A 15,120-nucleotide genomic window follows, 5' to 3' on the forward strand; every position below is an offset into this window, starting at 1 on the left:
GGTAGGGGCTGGGAGCTGAGTGGAAGTCCAGAAAAGTCAGAAGCTCAGCCTCAAGTGGAATGGAAATTGGCCAGGATGGGCCCCTCCCCAAGATGGTAGGAAGAACTCACCAGAGAGAAAAAGGGGTGGTTTGATAGGAGGAAGATCCAGAGTGAGATAGCAACCCAGGCACCATGGCAAAGTCAAGGAAAATCAGAAGCCAAAGGACAGAGGCAGAATTGCTCAGGCAGGAGAGCTGGCCAAGTGACATTATAACAATTTATATTTCTATAACTCTCTAGCGTTGGCAAAGAATCTTGCATATGTTATCTCACTGGATCCTTACAACAGTCACCCCCATTTTACAGATGAAGAAACTCAGGCAAACAGAGGTTAAGTGACTTGCCCAGGGTCCCACAGTTAAGTAAGAGTCTGAAGTCATATTCAAATCCAGGTCTTCCTAACTGAAAGTTCGTCATTTTATCTGCTATGCCAGGCTGCCTCCTTATATAAACTTACCTATATTATAATAACAATGGCTGACATTTATACAGCATATTATGTATTATTTCATCCGAGTCTCACTACAACCTTGTAAGGGGTCTCATATGCTACAAGACACTGTTGGAATGGACAAAGTACTGAATTTAGAGAGGCAGGATGACCCAAGTTCTAATCCCATCTCAGAATAGCAACTGTTTCTGTTTGTGGTCAGAAACTCTGAGGGTCTTTCCCTCCCATACTGATATAAGCAATCTTTTGTCTCAATTCCGATCCAGACCTCAGTCGTTGAATGGGCATGGCCTCAGACAAACAGTTGGGAAAGACCTTAATTTAGTCAGTGTCACCCACTGCATCCTGGGCCACAGCCCAGTCTTGACCTTTGTCTTTCTACTGGACTTGATGATTCTGGAGGAGACAGTGAGACTGATGGCTTTTCGTAGCTCTGTCCCACTCACGTCCAATTCCCACGCAAGTCAAGACATCCCTCTTGTGTTGTCATTGATCCTCTTCTAGAATGAAGGACAGACAACAGCAACCTAGTACTTGTTCGACCCTGGCAAGTCACTTAATATCTTCTCCAGCCTCAGTTACCTCATCTGTAAAATAGGGATAATAATAATCATAATACTTAGGTCACAGGGAGAGAAGGCATGTAAATCATTTTAGAAATTTTAAAGCACTATGTAAATGTCGGTTTTCATTATTATACCTTCTTTCTTTCCTAGAGTTATTATTTCCTAGAATTATTCCCACTATTGTGGGAAATGGCAACAGGAGTCCTCCCTCAGATTTATGAGCTTCAGTCCAGGATAACTAAGGCAAAAGTAGGGAAGCTGGACCCAACTGAATTAACATCATATTCCTTGATAAATAGCCTTTCCCTGAGTAAATGGGAACACTGGTGGAAAGATAGACTAACCCTTGCACTTCCACACTTCTCCAAGATTGGATTGAGAGAGGTAGGTGGGTCCAAGAACCTTCCAACAATTCCCCTAAAAGGAGCAGAGTTCAATTCTAAGTTCACCTGGAGGGAGATGCCACAAGGTATCAAAATCTAGAGAAAGTCCCAGAGAAGTGTAATCGGTCAGCTTCTATACTTTGTCATATAAAGATGGAAGCATAAATTTAAGGATCTTGCTCCCTGAAGTTTTTTCCCATACATGAGATCTCTGGGATACCTCACCCCTTTCCCAACAAGCAAAAAGGTTATTCAGACTTGTCTTATCCCAGGAGTCTCGTAGGGGAAGCTGGGTGGCACTATGGATAGTGCACTGGCCTTAGACTTAGGAAGACCTGAGTTCAAATTTGGCCTTAGATACTATCTGTGTGACACTTAACCCTGATTGCTTCCTCTCCTCCCCCAAAAAAGAGCATACTTGGCAGTGAGAGAAGGGAAACAGATCAATCAACTAACAAACATTTATTGAGTACCTACTATATGCTTCTGCTATCAGTGATGGATTAAGATGCTTCAGCTCACATGTGTCACAGGTACTTATCTGGGATTCGGGATCTAGCATTTGCCCCTCCTCATCTCCAAGGGGGAGAATCTGCTTTCTGCCATTGTGGGGAAAAAAAGGGCCATAGTACTGTGCTTTCTCTTATGTCTATTCTTAAGAGGAATTGGGTTTGAATTATATCTATTGTCCACACCTTCTAGGCGTACAACAAGGGGTTCAGTACAAATGCTACTTTCCCCAGCAACCATCAGGGGAAAAGTAATAATTAGCTTACTATATTATCAGCTTAGGTACCTCTCACTACACTGTTTACACAAAAGACCATCACAAATAGTTATTATGCTGTAGTAAATAGAAATCTGGGACATTATAGTTATCCCTTCCACATTGAGACTTTCCCCAATTCAGTTTCAGTATATCTTGGATCAGCATAAGAAATTAAATGGTACTTTTTTGGTGGTTTTGCAGAAACCACAGATGACACTCGAAGGTCAGAAGATGACACAAAGTTTAGAACCTCAGAAATGCACAAAATAGATGTATAGTATTATATAATATCAACCCAAGTTTTATAATAAGATACTGTGAACACCCCAAAAAAGAAAAATAAAAAAAAAATTCAGACTTCTCTGGTATGAAGGCAGGGCCAAAAATTTTTACATGGATTTTCCAGATCATGGGGGAGCCATGCTGTGCCCCCAACCCCCATGATGTAGAAAGCATAGCTGAATATAAATTAGACTAGGCAAAATAATACATGAGAATAGATGAAACTTTTGGCAGTGAGATAAAACTCATCTCCAATGAAGAAAGAACAATCTCATGAGGAGGACTTTGTTCTTAGCAGTCTCTCAGGTTGCAAGCACTAGAAGTCAAGAGAAATGTTGGGGGCCAGATCCCCACACATTTGTGGCTCCAGGGAGATGTTTCCATTTAAAAGTCTGTAAGTGCTTCTCTCAGCCACCTCTCAGAGTCTTCTTGGTGTTGTTTGTCCTTGGTTCTTGAAGAGGACCAGTGACATTAAGAGAGTGATGTCTTGATTTGCAAATGAATTGGATTTAAATGAGGCAGGGCAGTTCAAAGTCATCAGCTTCACTCTTTCTTCCAGAGTCATTGGAGACCAGTGGCAAGACATAGGTCAGGATGGCTGGCAATGACCCAGGATGCAGTGGGAGACTTTTTTAGCTAAGGTCTTTCCCAGGTCTGTTTGAGGCAACACCCATTTAGTAGTTAAAAGCTAGGTAAGAATTGAGGAAAAAGATGACCTACTTTACCTTCAAAAAAGAATCAGTAAGGAAAGGGAAGACCCTTAGAGTTTTTCTAATTATCTCCAGAGAGTCCTTCTCCATTTACAGAGCTCTATGCAGCATCTTACAGCTCATGAAATATGCCTTTTTCTGGGCATGGTTTCAGAAAACTGCCTCAAACTTCAGCAGAATTTGAATTACACTTAACTTCTCCCTGCTAATTTTTTCCTATCCTGTTTTAAATATTTTGTTGTTTGATTTATGACTCCTGCCTGATCTGCTGGTTGAGAATACACTGGATGTGGCCATATAACTTCCCACCCTGAACCCAAGTAGCCTTGATGCTGGAGTTGAGTAGGATACTTATTGTAGTCAGTAAAGTAGTACAGAGTGAAAGAGAATTCTTCACATGATGTTGTCATTTCATTTGTGTCAACTCTTCATGACCCCACTTAGGGTTTTCTTGGCAAAGATAGTGGAGTGGTTTGCTATTTCCTTCTCCAGCTCATTTGACAGATGAAGAAACTGAGGCAAATAGGGTTAAGTGACTTGCATGGGGTCACATAGCTAGTATCTGAGGCCAGATTTGAACTCAGGAAGATGAGTCTTCCTGACTCCAAGTCTGGCACTCTATCCACTGTACCACCTAATTGTAATAGAACTTTAAGAAATATAGTGTATTGGGGGAAGCTAGGTGGTCCAGTGAATAGAGTACTGGACCTAAAAGGAGGGCCTGAGTTCAAACCCAGCCTCAGATACTTGACACTTAAATAGTTGTGTGACCTTGGGCAAGTCACTTAACTCCAATTGCCTTGCCCCCCTCCAAAAAAAATTTTAAAAAAAGAAATATAGTGTGTGGTAGGTCCTTAATAAATGCTTGTTATCTTGACTCGACATATGTATGTACATTTTATATGCTATTCACATTCAGATATTATATATAGATATAGTTAGATAGATATAGATAGTTATAGGGTGCCTCAAAAGTCTTTAAACTAGTAAAGCTTAAAACTGGTCTAAGACTTTTGGAACACAATATATGTCCATATATCCATATACATACACCTACATATTACATACATATCTACATATCTACATACACACGTATACACACACACATACTCCTAGACATAATAGAGGAGAACTTGGACTGGGCCAGCTTTAAGTGCAGTGACTGGTGATAAATTGGGGGCCCCTTATTTTCCCCAAAGGACAAACTTGTCCTTATTTTTCTTGGTCCCAGTTATTGCTATTCCACACTGGAACTACCCACCTCCTACAAGAACTCGTGGAGGCAGCATCTGTTACAAGTAAGTCTGCTCCCCTGACAGGGACATTATGGCATGCTTGTACTTCCCACTATGTGTTGTTTCTCCCAGCAGAATGGGAATTTTTTTTATAGCAGAGACTGTTTTATCTTTGAAGCAGCTAGTTGGCTCAGTGGATGGAGCACGGGACCTAAGGTCAGGAAGATCTGAGTTCAAATCCAGCCTTCAGACATTTACTAGCTCTATGACTCTGGGTAAGTCACTTCACCAAAATTGTCTCATTTTTTTTTATCTGAAAGATGGGAATAATAATAGCATTTACCTCCCAGGGTTGTTGTGAGGATAAAATGAGGTGATATTTATAAAGTTGTTAGCACAGTGCCTGGCACATAGTGGGCTCTATTTAAATGCTAGCTAATTATTATTATTATCTTAGTATGCCCACAACCTAGCAGAGTGATGGATACACAGTAGGTACTTAATAAATGCTTATTGAATTTAATTATCTTGGGAGGAGGTAAAAAAAAGATGACTTTTAATTTTTCTTTCTTTTTTTTCCTGGAGGCAATTAGGGTTAAGTGACTTGCCCAGGGTCACACAGCTAGTAGGTATCTGAGGCCAGATTTGAACTCAGGTCCTATTGACTCCAGGGCTGGTATCAACTTTTAATTTTTAGTAGAAATACTTTAAATATAAGACATAGATCATATACCCTCAGGAATAGTTCTGAATGTTGCCTAGTTTTGAATCTTGGCAAGCTGGTCCCCTGGTAGGAGGATACATGAGTGGCCCTGAGCCAGTCACCAAGAAGAGCCTTAGTTCCAGGTTTCTTAGAATCTCAGAGCAGGGAGGACCTTCTGATGTCTAGGTGGAAGTTACACAGAGCAAATATAGCCTGGGTATAAGGAAACCTATTCCAGTAATCAGTGCTTCCCAGATGTGGAATGGACTCCCTTGGGAGAGAGCCTAAATGACTCTCATCTCTTTCTTTTGGTTGTTGTCATTGTTGCTGTTTGTCCTTCATTATTGAAGAGGACCATTATTTTTGGCATGAGTGCTCTCAGCTCTGGAAGAGGACAGGTTCTTGTCCTATCACAGACCTCAGTCCTAAGGGTTGATCAACAGCTCTCAACTTCCTGCCACCCTAAGGCATAGGACTTGAGATAAGTTGGTGGGTTCTGCAATCTGAAATCGACAGCATTTTGGTTCCTGTTTTTGAAATGAAGCATTTTGAAGATATTTCAAAACTCACTTCAGTTATGAACGACCTCTCGTATCTAGACATTCTTTATATAACAAAGATCTGTGGTTTCATTGATGTAGACGGCAACTTGTGATGTGTTAAATGACTACTGAAACCCAAGGCAGTCACCCTAGTGGCAACCTGATCATGAGACCCACTTGTCTTTGGACACATAATAAATGGTTATTGACTTGATTTGACTCCATCCTTGGAAGCCTTTTCAGTTTGGTAGGACCTGCCAGAGTGTGTAGATGACTGGCATAGCCTTCATGAGCCCATCTAGATATTTTTTTGATCTATACCTAGGATTCCACTGGTTTAAGGAATTCCCAGTGTGGAAACTTTCTGCACAGATGAAGATCAGCAACTCCTTTGTAAGTTATCTCTTAGAGAGGTGCACAGGGAAATTTAAGTGACTTGTTTATGGATTCCAGAGCTAATATGCATCAGAGGAGGGATTTGAACCCAGGTCATGGGATCATAGATAGCAACTCTCCATCTCCCATCTCCAGACTTTTGCACTGTCTGTCCTCCATGTCTGGAGTACATCCCTTCCTCACCCCTCATGGAATTCCTCTTTTCCAAAGATGCACCTTACCATCTCTTTCTAAGGGAAGCCTTTCTTGATCTCACTAATATCTAGTTCTCTCTCAATTTCATATTTATTATTGTGCAGTCATTTTCAGTCATGTCACTCTTTGTGACCCCATTTAGGGTTTTCTTGGCAGAGAAATACTTTAAATATAAAAGTGGTTTGCCATTTCCTTCTCTAGTTCAGATGAGGAAACTGAGGCAAACAGGATTAAATGACTTGCCCAGGGTCACACAGCTAAGTGTCTGAGACCAGATTTGAACTTAGGTCCTCCTGACTCCTAGCCTGAAACTCTATTTACTGCACCACCTAGCTGCCCATCTATTTCATATTAGCCTCATTATATTTATCCTGTGTATACTTATAACAGAGGAATTGTGTTATATTGAATAGAGAGCTGGTCTTGAAGCCAAGAAGACCTGTATCCAAGTCATATCTCTGATGCATACTAGATGTGTGACCTTGGTCAAGTCACTTAAACTCTCAGTGGTCTTAGACTACAAGATACAAAGCAAGTACCAAGCTACATCAGTTCAGTACATTTCCTTATCTAGGGAATTCTTCTCATAAATGAAATCACAGGTCCAGTCCTTATTCCTTTATATTTGTATATATACTGGTCTCCCATTAATTAGAATGTAAGCTTCTTGAGAGTAGGGATTGTATCATTCTTTGTGCCTCTATCCCCAGTGTATGGCCCATGGTAGACATTAAAGAAATACTTGTTGATTGATTAAATAAAAGGGAAATTTAACCCATGGTAGATATTTAAGAAATATTTATTGATTGGGCAGCTAGGTGGCGCAGTGAGTAAAGCATCGGCCCGGAGTCAGGAGGACCCAAGTTCAGTTCCGGCCTCAGACACTTAACACCCACACAAAAAAAAAACTAGCCGTGTAACCTTGGTCAAATTACTTAACCTCAAATGCCCTCCAAAAGGAAAAAAAAAAAGAAATATTTATTGATTGACTTAAAAAAAGGGGGGGGGGAGGATTTGATGTATCCATTAAGTGCCTGCCATCAAGAAGCTTCTATTCTATTATGAGGATATAGCATATATACAAGGAAGTAAACCCTAAGTCTGTATACCATATAGCTTCAATAGTGAGAGAACTGGGGAGGATCAGGACCAGCAGAATATAGAGGTGGTATTTGTTATTTGTCCTTCATTCTCGAAGTGGACCATGACATCAGGAAGGTGATGCCATGACTTGCAAGTGAATTGGATTTAAGTGAGGGAGGACTGTTCAAGGTCACCAGCCTCACTTTCTCCTCTGGAGCCAACTGGGTCCAGTGGCCAGATACAGATCAGGAGGACTTAAACCCAAATCACTCTGGCTCTCAATGATTGGCCAACAATACATCCCAGGCCAAGCCTGATTTGGTCATTGTTTGGACCCTGATTGGTGGCATTTGAACTATGTGTTGAAGGGACCTATAGATTCTATGAAGTGGAGGTGAAAAGGGAAAACACTCATGGTATCGGGAAGCACTTTGGCAAAGGTACAGAGACAGGGGATGGGATGTCACAGATGGGTTGGTCTGACATAGTTTGCCCTTTATGAACCCATGCTGGTCCATGGCAATCATCATTTCTGTTTCCAAATTCTCATAAATGATGGCAAAGTATAAGACCAGAGATTAAATAACTCCTGAAGGGCAAGGATTGGGTCATCCTCATTTCCTTTCTTTTAATTGCCTTGGTTCCTAAAGGATACTTGTTATGTTTGTTGAAGAATAACTGCTGGCCTGGTAACTCCCTTTCCTTTTCTCTCATTAGCTCAAGGACAATCTATGTTCCAATGGGTATGACCTCAAAGAAGCTACCCACACCAGCACTCATCTGACTAGAAACCTGCTGATAAAAAGGGCTGCTGGAAGTCTGGAATGCCCTTGTTCCACCCCAACCCAAACCGTTAGCTTGCTTTTTCTTTTAACTTGAAATGTGACTGCCAACTATCTTTTTTCTTTTTACAGCATTTTATTATTTATTATTCTTATTCCTATTTACATCACAATCATTTTTCTTTATGCTGTATTGCCCTCCTACCCTCCCCTGTATGTAAACCAATCAGTCAAAACAGACTGATACCATCATCAATCAGCAAACATTTATGAAGTGTTTACTTAATAGGTATGCTTAGTGGGTCAAGAGTTGGATTTGGAATTAGGAAGACCTGAGTGTGAATCCTATCTCATACACTTTCTAGATGGGAAATCCTAGCTGCTGCTCAGTTGTTTTTTAGTCATGTCTGATTCTCCATGACCCCACTTCGGGTTTTCTTGGCAGAGATACTGGAATGGTTTGCCATTTCCTTCTCCAGCTCATTTTACAGAGGCAGAAACTACAGTGCCTTGTCCAGGGTCACACAGCTAGCAAATATTTAAGGTTGGATTTGAACTCAGGTTTTCTTGACTGTAAGTCCAGCACTCTCTCCACTGTTCCACCTAGCTGCCTGAGTAATACTAGACAATTTACAAAATCTTTCCAAGCCTTAGCTTCCTCATCTCTAAAATGAGGTTAATAATAACTCCTGTCTCATTGGTTTGTCATGAGGATCAACTAAGACAACGTACTAAAGTGCTTCACAAATCTCAAAATACTATACAAATGCTGGCTATCACTATTATTATTTGCCTGATTTTCCCTAATTGCTAGTGCTTCCCCTCTGTTCATAATCTCCAATTTATCGCATAGATAGCTTATTTGTACATAGTAGTTGGCGCCTTATCTCTCCCATCAGACTTTGAGCTCCTTCAGAGCCAGGACTGTCTTTTGCCTTTCTTTGTAACTACAGTGCTTAGCACAGTGCCTAGTACATAGCAGGCACTGAACACATGTTTATTGACTAATGGGTGTTGTGATGAGTGCTGAGGAGACAAAAAAAGGCAAAAACATGGTCTCTGTCCTCAAGGAGCTCCATATAGTAGCTGTGTACGGCTGCTTCAGCTACATTTGGCATCCATAGTTATCTGACCTCGAGATTCAGTATTGGCTATTGCATTTATTTTGTCCTCAGGAGCCTTTTTGTGTTGTTTTTGTTTCTATTATTGTGGTCATTGTGTAAGTCATTCTGGTCCTGCTTACTTTGCTCTGCATCAGCTCATATAAGTCTTCCCAAGTTTCTCTGACTTGACATTCATCACTTCTTAATGCACAGTAGTTGGCTATTCATATGTGATACTTTGTTAAATCATGCCTCAATAGATGGGCACTTTGTTTCCTGATCTTTACTACCCTCAAAAGTGTTACTATATCTATTTTGATACATATGGGAGATTTCTTTTTGACTTTGAGTTCTTGTGGTGTATATGCTCTTGGGAGTGGAATTACTAGATCAAAGGGTGTGAATAGCTCAGTCATTTTTCTCATACTTTTCCACATTGTTTTCTAGAATGGTCAGCTCCACCAGAAATGTATTAGTTTACCTGATCTGCCTGACCCATAGCTCATCTAGCACTATTTCCATTTTTTTTCATCTTTGAGATTTTGCTAGGCATGAAGTGAAACATCAAAGTTGTTTTAATTTGCATTTCTCTTATAATTATTTATTATGAGCATTTTTTTCTACAAGGTTAATTAATGATAGTTTACACTTCCTCTGAAAACTATTCTTATCCTTTGCCCTCTTATATACAGTGGACATGTTATCTTTCTCCCATGGTCCCAGTAGCTCTAGACGTTGTCTTTGACATTATTGATTCTGGACTACATGGTCATTATGTTGCTGTAGCTTTCTTCAAAATATGCTGAATCTAAATGTAGATACTTAAAACTCTCTTACTACTCAGAAAAGCAGTTAAGGATTTACAAAGACAAAAAAGTCCCTTGTCTCAAGGAATGTATGCTCTAATGGGGTAGACAACACGTAAACAGAGATGTACACATACACACATACAACACACACACACAGATAGATATACAATGTATATGAAGGTCATTTGAAAGGGGAAGGGAGCAACCAGAAAGGGCCTCTTGTAGAAAGTGGGCTTTGAGCTGAATCTTGAGAAAATTAGGGAAAGTAGGAGGCAGAGGTGACAAGGGAGAGCATTGCAGGCACTCAGACCTTGAAAATTACTAAACTGTGCCTATTCTTTCACCTAGTGGTATCATTAGGAGGTATATCCCCCCAAAGAAATAAAAAAATCCATGGGGTGGTTAGGTGGTGCAGTGAATAGAGCACTGGCCCTGGAGTCAGGAGGACTTGAGTTCAAATCTGGCCTCAGACACTTAACACTTACTGGCAATGTGACCTTGGGCAAGTCACTTAATTCTAACTGCCCTGCCTTCCCTCCTCCAAAAAGCAAAAAATAAAGAAAGAAATCAAGAAACCCATATGTACAAAAATATTTATAGCAGCTCTTTTTGTAATAGTGAAGAACTGGAAACTTAGGGGATGGCCATAATTTGGGGAAGAGATGAACAAGCTTTGGTATACGAATGAAATAGAACATCATTGTGCTATGAGAAATGATGAAGAAATTATGAATTTCAGAGAATACTTGGAAGACTTGTATGAACTGATGCACAGAAATGAGCAGAAGCAAGAGAACAATTTATAAAAAAAATAATAGCTTTGTAAAGACAAACAGCTTTGAAAGACTGAAGAATTCTGATCAATATAAGGACCAAACACAATTTCAGAGTATTCATGATGAAACATACTGTCCACTTCCAGAGAGAGAGATGATGGGCTCAACATACAGATTAAGTCATATATTGTTGAGTTATAGCTAATACGGGGATTTATTTCTCTTCAAATATATTACATATTTATTAAAATGCTTTATTTTTCTTTCTTTTTCAATGGGGCATTTGGGAGGTGGGAGGGAGAGAAGGTGGATTTGTATTAATTAGAAAAGAAAAGGGATACTGGACTGGTCATGTCAGTAGAATGTTGGACTGCAAATGGCCCTCCTGACTTAAAGCATGGAACCCACAGGAGTGGAGGTGGATAACCTAAATAGAAGGAACACCTCGGGAATAGCCCATGCTCTGGCTGCTTGGCTAAAAGTCGAAACAGCCAGCCCGAAAGCCTCTATTTTTATGTTCAGCACATTTGGTAGCCCCATGTCCATCCTCACTATGTGCATTGATGGGAGACACTTCTGAGCATGTGACTGTTTATGCTGTTGTCTGCCTGCCTGTAGAATGCATCTGCACCCCAAAAAACAAGAGATAAAGGTACCCAGGGTTAGGCACTAGTTCTTCGTATTTTTGTTGTTTGTTTTGTTTTAAGGAAAGTCCTAAGTTCCTATGTATGGTTTGTAGTATGATGATTGAATAATGGTGATCAAAACCCCATCCCCTTTAATTTCTCATAATACTACAAACATACAAAAAATCCCCCAACAAAACAACAAACCAAGGACTACTGGCTTACTCTAGGTGACCTTTCTCACAGCCTTGTTTCTTGTTAAGCTACAAAATTAATGTCTTATTAGATGGGGTAGTGTGACTGCTGGAAAATGACTGAGGCAGACAGAGTTGTACATATGGCAGCATAGGGCAGTTAAGTGGTTCAGTGGGTAGAGCACCAGCCCTGGTGGCAGGAGAGCTTATCCTCATGAACTCAAATCTGGGCTCAGACACTACCCTGGGAAAATTTACTTAACCCTGTTTGCCTCAGTTTCCTCATTTGTAAAAGGAGCTGGAGAAGGAAATGGCAAACCACTCCAGATCTTTGAAAATCAGTATCAAGAAAATCCCAAATGGGGTCACAGAGACTTGTTTATGACTGAACAACAAAAAATGGGGTTTTGTCCCAGGTCACAAAACTTCAAGGGCCCAGAAAACATCTGACTGGGTGTGATGGAATGGTGGGACCTAGAGCCCTAAAAGAAAGACCATGTCTCTGGAAGCAGCCCAGAATCCCAGTAAGGCCCCCAGTGAGCAAATTCTTTTCTTGTTATAGGCAAATACAGAGTTGACCTTGTAATTCCTCAGATAAAGGCTATCAGGGGGTGCCTGCCGAAGGACCATGCTCTGGCAACCTTTCTGTCTTGTCCCTTCAACAAAGCTCTGTTGGCCCTCTGAATTTTCCCATACTTTCCTTTTACTACCCTTTTCCACATAAACTTTAGCATCACTTCTATCTGGTTGTAAGTTCCCTAAGGAATTTTGCCCATTTCTATTGGCATTCAGATGGAGAACTTGAGGCCTAGAGGCCACACTTGAGGACCTAGAGGGTCAAATGTGGCCTTGAGGCCACAGGTTCCCCACCCCTGCAATAAACTTTGCCACTTGACTGGAGGATGGTTTGAGTGAGTGAATTCTTTCCAGACCATGCAGCTTCATACCTTCACATTTTGGGTTCCTGGAACCATGAAACCATGTCAGCGCTCCTAAATTGCATCAGGCATACTTCCTCTCCTGGAGAAAATATCTGTTACAATGTCTTTCCCTTGGCATTGTCACACTTTTAGCAGGGTAGAAACCTCTGTGTGACTCAGGGTGTGATTCTTTCAACTTCCCTTCCTTTCTCCCCTCTTCCCTTTCTAGTGAAATTCACATTGGTGAATATGGTACAGCCAATCAAAAAGAGATTCAATTCCATAGGCACCTTAACTGTCCCCCAGCTCAACTTTTTGAATAATTAATTTGACATTTTTTTCCCAAGAAATCTGAATTCCCCCAGTTTCCTGTCCTGTGACAGTTCTATCTTCAAATTACCCTTCAAATAATTTCATCATATCTTAGAAACTAACAGCACTAAAGATGAAACCCTCTCTTTCTTTCTTCCTCAGCTTCCTGTTTTGTTTTTTTCAGGGGTGGTGTGGGGAGTGGGGTGGGGGTGGGGTTTGGATCCAAGATTGAGCAAGAGCTCTGTCAAGTAGTGATTCCCAAATGGTAGGATTGAGTCCTTGAATGCATATGTAGTCCTTAGAACCAATGAGGAAGGACAAGCAGCTCTAATGGTAATAAGCATGGACATATGGGGTGGGTAGGTGGCACAGTGAATAGAGCACCGGCCCTGGAGTCAGGAGGACTTGAGTTCAAATCCAACCTCAGACACTACACATACACACACACACACACACACACACACACACAAAACTAGCTGTGTGACCTTGGGCAAGTCACTTAACCCCAACTGCCCCCCACCCAAAAGAAGCATGGACATAACCCTGATTACCCATAAATAAGCAAATATAGGTTCTGTAGGATACTTAGTATGGGGATTTGTTCAGTGAAGTTTGGATTCAGTCAAAGGGCCACATTTGAGTGTCCTGGTGTAGTGGATAGGCAGCTGGAGTGGAATCAGGAAGCCAGACCCCTTTTTGCCTCCTGCCTCTGCCACATACCTCTGCCATGCACACCTGGGGAAGTCACCTAAACTCTTAGGATGCCAGGCAATTCCCTAGGAGTCTAAATTGTAGGAGCTGGCCTGAACTGATGTAGCCATATTCTCTGACAGGGAGTTGTCTATACTAGGTTTGTTCTAAAAAAAAAACCAAAACATTTTTGTAGCCTGAACAAAGCTTAAGACTCAGATATGTAGTTTTTTTTTTATTAATTTTTAATATTTTTTAAGCAATTGGGGTTAAGTAACTTGCCCAAGGTTACACAGCCAGTTATTTCTGGGTGTGGTGCTGAGTATCTGAGCCCAGATTTGATCCCCAGGTCATCCCAACACTGGAGCCAGTGCTTTCACTCACTGAGCCACCTGGCTGCCCCTAAGCAAATTGGGGTTAAGTAACTTGCTCAAGGTTACAAGGCCAGGTGTTTCTGGGTGGGTGCTAAGTGTCTGAGCCTGGGATTTGATCCCCAGGTCATCCTGATGCTGGAGCCGGTGCTCTTACTCACTGTGCTACCTGGCCGCCCTTTAGATATGTAGTTTTTAAATGTGTTTAGTTATTGTTGTGAATTATCAAATACAAATTCACTTCATAGCTGCTTTTTGTTCATCTTTTCAATTGGTGGGTAGTAATAACCCAATTTATACCATATTTGGGGGATGGGGGCAGAGATATCTTAAGTTTATTGACATTTAAGAGGGTTCCTAGAATAAAAAAAATTTGGAAAAACATTGAGCTAGAGAGAGGGGTACAGGCTGGGGTGGGGGAAAAGAACTCTTTCAGGGCATGCAACTGAAAGTTGTGATGAGGGGCGGCTAGGTGGTTGTAATGTAATGCCAAAAGAAGGCAACTTCCCAGGTTCAAAATACCGGCATAGGTGCTCTCTATTTTATTTAGTGACAAACCAAGAACAGAGAAGATCAAAACATGACATCATTCCAAATACAGCATTTACTAAGTGTGATTAAATAATCTCCAAGTACTACCCCACCCCAGGATCTTCCAGTCATTCAATCAATTACAAAGTCTCTGTTCTAAATACTTCTCCACCCCTAGGCTATACCTTAATTAAGTCCACCACAAAGCCCCTCTTCTCAAATGGAGATTAGTTTCCAAACATAAGGTCAAAAGTTCCCCACCCCTGGATCACAATTGAATCTACCCCAGAGTTACATCAAGTTTAAACACAGCACTTAATACCCAAATGGAGGTCTTTTCTTCATCTTGACATGAGGCAAGTTCTCAGCAATCTTAGTTCCTGGGGAGACAAGGTTTAGCAAAGCCACAAGATACATTGCCAGTCCCTTCATGAATTTATCCTCTGTCTGTAGAACAGTCCTAGAACCCCTGAACACATTAGCAAAGCCCTCTCCCAGGATTTCTGTAAACATACAACAAGAAAATCCTTCTTCAGGGCTTCTGAACCAACAGAAAGGCTCCCAGACCCCTGCAACAACAGCACTGTCCCTCACCAGTGGACAGTATTCACTCTGTCTGCAGGACAGTCTCCAGACCCCTGCAACAACAG

At 41.1% G+C, this 15,120-nt stretch overlaps 1 protein-coding gene across 2 annotated transcripts in view; it reads left to right on the top strand.

The window, feature by feature from the left end:
• PTAFR (platelet activating factor receptor) overlaps positions 1-15,120 on the top strand; it is a 65,816-nt gene that overhangs the window by 23,795 nt on the left and 26,901 nt on the right. Inside the window, exon 3 of one of the 2 annotated variants that reach the window (XR_011166479.1) lies at positions 4,619-4,712. The exons of the other annotated variant lie outside the window; for it this stretch is intronic. The gene's annotated coding sequence lies outside the window, so the exon portion shown is untranslated. The remainder of the gene's footprint in view (positions 1-4,618; positions 4,713-15,120) is intronic. 2 annotated transcript variants of the gene reach the window in all.

The sequence above is a fragment of the Petaurus breviceps genome, unplaced genomic scaffold (assembly GCF_028583685.1).
Source record: "Petaurus breviceps papuanus isolate PSGF00001 unplaced genomic scaffold, PetGlider_PUasm1.0 91041, whole genome shotgun sequence".
Taxonomy (NCBI): Eukaryota; Metazoa; Chordata; class Mammalia; order Diprotodontia; family Petauridae; genus Petaurus; species Petaurus breviceps.